The 6,000-nt window shown below is 35.0% G+C and overlaps 1 long non-coding RNA gene across 1 annotated transcript; it reads left to right on the forward strand.

The window, feature by feature from the left end:
* The first annotated feature begins 2,700 nt into the window (after positions 1-2,700).
* Positions 2,701-5,793, forward strand: LOC112737605 (uncharacterized). The gene is made up of 4 exons (XR_011869447.1): positions 2,701-3,434; positions 3,509-3,584; positions 3,675-3,796; positions 5,555-5,793. It is a non-coding gene; the product is annotated as an uncharacterized lncRNA (long non-coding RNA).
* The last annotated feature ends 207 nt before the right edge of the window (positions 5,794-6,000 follow it).

Genomic DNA, 6,000 nt, shown 5'->3' on the forward strand with positions numbered 1-6,000 from the left:
AGCAAAAACAAAAAGTCTCGTGTCCAGAGACGAGCTAAAACAGAAAAGTCTCTTCTGAGTTCAGCAAGTATTAAGCAACAAAAAAAGGGGGCTAAGATTCAACCCCCCCTTCTCTTAGCCACTGAAACCATCAATTTTCATTTGATAAACTTCACACAAATCATTTTAATTTGAATTTGATTTAGCATAACATAATATTTATCTTTGTTTAGTTTTTTTTTTTTTTTGAAAAATATTAAATTTATATACTTTCTTTAGAAAAAGATAAACCAATTCCCTTAGGTTCAATTTAAAGTTGTTCTACATGGTTGTACTCTCTTTCCTATTATTGCCCATGTCGAAGCTCTTTGATTCAGAATTCCTTCTTAAACTTTCGAACTCCCTTTACACTACACTTCATTGCTTATATACATCATTGTCTATTGATAATCTCACGTATTCTTTCAAATCCTTGCGAAGTACCATCCTTGTTCAACTGCGAACCTGAGTATTCTCCCAATTTCTTGCAAATACCATTTGTGTCGTTTGTAATCTTCTCAAGTTTAGTATTTCTTGTGTGTTAGCTTTTAGGGACGCGATTTGTGCGCGCAGAAAGTGAATTTGGTAAGTGTATGAGGTTATAAGGAGTCGCGGAGTTTCGAGGTAACGCAAACATCTATACTTTGTTCAGTTCTCTCAATTGTTTATTTCATATCTTCTCTTTTTACTAAGTAAGATGATTGTCCTCTTAAGTTTATATATTCCTTGTGGACCTTTCATTTGATTGCGTTCCTATACATTCCCTTGGATTTTGCAAACGACGTCCTTGACTCTGGTCTTTTTTTTGTGAATCTTGTACCTTGTTTCACCTTGAATTCAATTCTAATGAATGCACCGTTTTCTTATTATCGTTTCTATTGAAGTTCTTTAATCTCTCCATACGTCCGCCTCTTATTTGTAAACTACTATTTGAATATTTAAGAATGTCTATCCTTGTCATTATACTTCTCTTTATGAAATCTTGTACTCTTGGGCATAACATTGGAATTGTTTTGGGTACGATGCCGACCCTTGAATCTTTGAAAATGTAAAGTGCCCCTTTTTATTATGTTGTATTGGCTTATGTGTTCTAAATCGTGCCGTTCAATTTGATTTATCGTTCCTCTTTCTCTTTTCTTGAGATGTAATTTAAATTTCCTTGCTTCACCATTTGTACCTTACGCATATCTTGATCTGCTTACACTTCTGACTATGTTAAGACTCTGGCAACACGGCTATTGATTCCATATTCCTCCATGAACTATGAAACTCCCGTGATCATTTGAAGTTGTTCCGCAGTAATGCGTCACCATAGTCTTTAATCATTCTTTTGCTATGAAATCTCATACTTCTTCCACTCAGCATGGATATGTTTCAAATTAATGCGCTGATTTTCTTCTTATTGATCCTATTGAATTTCTTTGATCCAAGGGTTGTCCTTGAAGTTGTCAATTGATTTCTTTCTAGCAAACTTCATTGCTTGAGCATCCTTGTTTACCTGCAATTGAATTTATTCTTTCAAATTCTCGCAAACGCGGTCCTTGTCACTTTTCTTTTTTTTTCTTTCTATGGTCTATTATCCTTCTGAGTATACTCAAGATTAGTTTTGGCATCTTGTACGACCGTTAGACTTAGTGAACGACACATTAGTCCTTTAGGACACGTTTGGTAAACGCAAAAGGTAAAACTTGTAAGTGTACAACGTCACAGGGAATTGTGAAACCTTGTTTTACGTGAAAGAATTCTGTTGATGTGGGACTTATGACCAGTAAGGTTTGCAAAGTGTTTGACAAAGTTGAGAACCTTCGGATGAGTTGCCCAACAAAATACGGTTGAAAATGGTCGAGATAAGTTATGTTGAAGTTTGAATAGTTGAATCTCTGAAGTTGATATGAGATCAGTATGCGGACGTTAAGCACATCATTTTAACCCTAGCTTGTTTTATAACCTTTTACCGCCTTGCTTTACCATCACACATTTGAAACATATTATTTTGTGCATCAAGCCTATCTTGTAACTTTGTTTCACATCACACTTATACCCTTTATATTTTTATGCCATATGAAAATCCTGATATTTGAAACTATATATATATTGAGGACTCTTTGCCTTTTCTTTAAATGAGTTCAAAAGTGAAGTAATATGAAATCTCTTTTATTTTGTATCAATTTTCGAGAACGAAAATTTTTATAAGGTGGGTAGGATGTAAGACCCATAATTTTTGAAAAATATAATTATGAGTTAATTTCAATTTATATTTTCATTAAAGACTTTATTTTTAGAAATTATTTTATTAAAAGTAATTAAATTAAGTTTTGATAATTAAATTATAAATTTTACTAAATCTTATAATATAGAATAATTTTCTATATTTAAATTATAGAGTTTAATAGTTGTAAAAGAATAAAAATTTTGTATGATTTAGTTTAAATAATTGAGATTTTAGAATTTAATATTTTAATTTTTATAAACAAAGAAAATTAATTATAATATCTCTAATTTTAAATTAGACTACTTGATTTAAAAGAAAATTAGTAAAATTGATGACCAAATAATATTTTTAAATTAATTTTAAAGAATTAAATTAGATTTTTATTTAATACGCTATACCCTAATTTAATTAAAATTATCAAATTTCAATTTACCCAAAATCCCTAATTCCTAATCCTAAATTCTCAAATTAATTCAGAAAACCCTAACCCTTTTACCCTAACCCCTCACCGCCACTCCCACTAACCCAGCCCCAATCCCTTCAGAAAGAAAGAAAACCAAAAAGGGAGAAAGAGAGAGAATCAATGAAGGAGAAGAGATAGGGAAGGGTGGGGGACTGTCCGCCCGCACTGCTGCCATCCTGAAACACGCCGTCGCCGCCGTTGCAGAGAGGAGAACAAGGTACCGCCGTGCTCTTTGCCGCCGCTGTCGAGCAGACTGTTCGAGAGGAGAGAGCGCCGCGAGCCAGGGATGACGCGAGGAAGAGGGGGAGCCGTCGTGCTTTGTCGCTGCCAGCTCCGTCGCATCCTGCACCGCCGAGGGTCCCGTTCTTGTCAGATCCGTCACCGTCCAGCCGTTGCTGCGAGCTTGCTGCCGTCGAGAAGAGAGTGAAGCCATCGCGACCATTGTTGCACTTTGCTACTGCCGCGTCTCACCAAGCCGCTGCTGGAAGAGGAGGGCTCGGCAGTTCTGCCTCTGCTTCTAGTTTCTGGAATCTGAGAAGACGCCAACGCCACTACTGGAATTATTGTTGTTGTTCTAGCCTTGCTCTATATCCATTCTGAGCCATAACCATCGCCGTTAGGCTGACACTGAGGCCTTCCACTACCACCAGAGCTGCCCAGAACCACTACTGTGGCTGCCATGGAAACAGAACGGGTACCAGAATCTGACAACGCCGCTGCCGCCATTGAGATCCACCATCGGTAAGGGTTTTTGAGTTTGGTTTACCTTCGTTTGAGATTCTGGAAACCTTATTGTCTCTGCGTGTTGGTTTCAGTCACCATCGAGCAGAGCCGCCATGGAGAACTGTCGCCGCCACCAGAGCTGCCACTGCTCTGTTCTCTTGCTTATTTGTAAGTACAGTAAGCTGTTCCTCATCCCGAACCTCTATAGTTGCTATTCTGTTATATGTTTCTAACGTCCTTGCAATGTTAATGCTTTAGGATTGGGTTTTGATTCTTGTGTGTTGAGATTAGAGTTGCTATGATTGCGGCTATCGCGGATTGCGCGCTAAGAGAAAAGGGTTTCGTTGACAATGTTTGGATTTTGGGTTCGGCTTGTCGAGGTAGGGGCGCTTTTCTTAAACTTGTTTTACTTCCCATAGTTGTTATAAATCGATATTAATGCGTAAAATACAATTTTTGTGATTTCGTAAGTCTTATGAATTGAATTGAATTATTTTGGATGAATGAGATTACTAGTTTGATTGATAGATTGATCGATTGAGAAAGTTGGATATTTTGATTAGTTGATTGATCTTGTTAAAGTGGTTTTCCTTGTATTATTGGATGAGATTTATTATTAGCATTTAGTTTAATTTTGAAAATGGTTTAATTCTAGAAAAGATCTAATATTGAGATTTGATTTGATATTGAACCCGATTTGATATCGGAATCTGATTTTAAAACAAATTTGGAAAGGACTTGATATTTGAAAACGGTTTGTTTATTGAGAATAATTTACTATTTTGGAAATGGTTCAAACAGGGTTTGAGGAATGGTTTGGTTTGAAAATGTTTGAGAAGACCGAGAATTCTTAATTATTGATTGATGCTGTTGAATGAAGTTGCTTTAAATTGCGATTTATATGATTGGTTGATTGAATTCTCGATTTTGTAATTTTCTTGGGTTGGGTATTGTTGTTGTGATAATGGTCATTGGAAGTGATTTGAATGATTAATAGGCGTTGGTTTGATTTGGTTGGGACCTAAACAGGGTGGTAGAATCCGAATTTTAGAGGAGATACTGCCAAAATTTTATAAAATTAGAAGTTTCGTTTGAAGTAATTATTTTAAAAGATTTAGTTTTAAACATTATATAGTTTAAGATTAATTAAGTTATCAAAGAAAGAATTACGTTTTGTATTGGGATTGTTAATGAACGGAATGGAAAGAAGGATGATGAGGATTTTCTTTGAAATATGATTTTTGAATGAATTTGGAAATGAGATGTGGATTAATGAATGATGATGATGTTGAGAATGATTCAGACATTGATGAATGTTGAATGGATTATTCATATGGCTTATGAATTTGAATTATCTGAGACACGAGTTTTCCTGGGTAGACGTAGTGGCTTGCCACCACTTGCTCCAGGTTGAGACTCGATACTCTGGTGACTCTACGACGTAAGGGTGATCGGGCACTTATAAATTCTCGGGAATGGTACCCCCATTGAGCGATTTGATATATATATATATATATATATATATATATATATATATATATATATATATATATATATATATATGAGAAAAAGCTATGCATAGACTCATGGGAATGCGCGTCGGGGGACAGTCTAAGGTTTTCGGACTTGTCGGGTTGGATGGATAACCGACAGATGAGCTCATTAGCCATAGGACAGGTATGCATCATATGCATTTGTATGCTTTGCTTGGGTTTGAATTCTGTTTTGGTTTGCCTAATTGTTAAACTGTTATTAACTGCTACTTGAACTATTTGCTGTAACTGCTACCTAAATCTGTGTTTTTCTTGTCTGATTTGCCTGTGTTTGTCCTGGTGTGCTACATTTGAGAATGGACTTTGGTATTGAATTAATGATTGTGTTGATTGATTGCGTGGTTGGTTTTTTATTAAAATTTTCTTATAAGAAAAGAAAGGTTTTGGATTTTTTGAAAGGTTAAACCTTGTTTCTTTGAAAATGTTTTGAACGATTAGCTATTGGTTTTTAAAAGATTCATAAGGCAATGATAATCATGAGCTTGAAAACAGTTTTCTTATTAAATAGCTTCTTATGACAATTCAGAAACTCCGTGGTGAGACCGTGTGGTTGGGTTCTCACCCCCTACAACTTTACCTTTTCAGGAATCGGAAGAAGGAGCATTATGGAGAGTTATACCACGTATTGGTTTATATGATGTTGTGTTAATTAGATAATCTTTTTTTTCTCTCGTCTTATTACAATTTTTTAAGAGGAATAGGGGTTGTATGTTTTATATGTATATTATGTTATAAGCTATTATGTAAGAAGTCTTGTATATAAACATATGCCTGTTTGTTTTTTTTTTTTTTACCTAAAGTATTTAGTTCTGATTTTTAATGAAGTCAGCGATACAGTATCGAGTCAAAGGCTCCTATTTTAATATTAAGTATATAAAGTTAGTTGTAATACTTCTTATTATCAAAATAGCGCAACAAAAAGCGTAATATTCTGATAATGAGGGTGTTACATATGTTGTTATGAATCCAATTTTTCATAGTAGCCGTAAGCATCTCGAATTAGATCCACATTTCCTAAGAGAAATGGTGAA

This window comes from Arachis hypogaea, chromosome 13 (assembly GCF_003086295.3).
Source record: "Arachis hypogaea cultivar Tifrunner chromosome 13, arahy.Tifrunner.gnm2.J5K5, whole genome shotgun sequence".
NCBI lineage: Eukaryota > Viridiplantae > Streptophyta > Magnoliopsida > Fabales > Fabaceae > Arachis > Arachis hypogaea.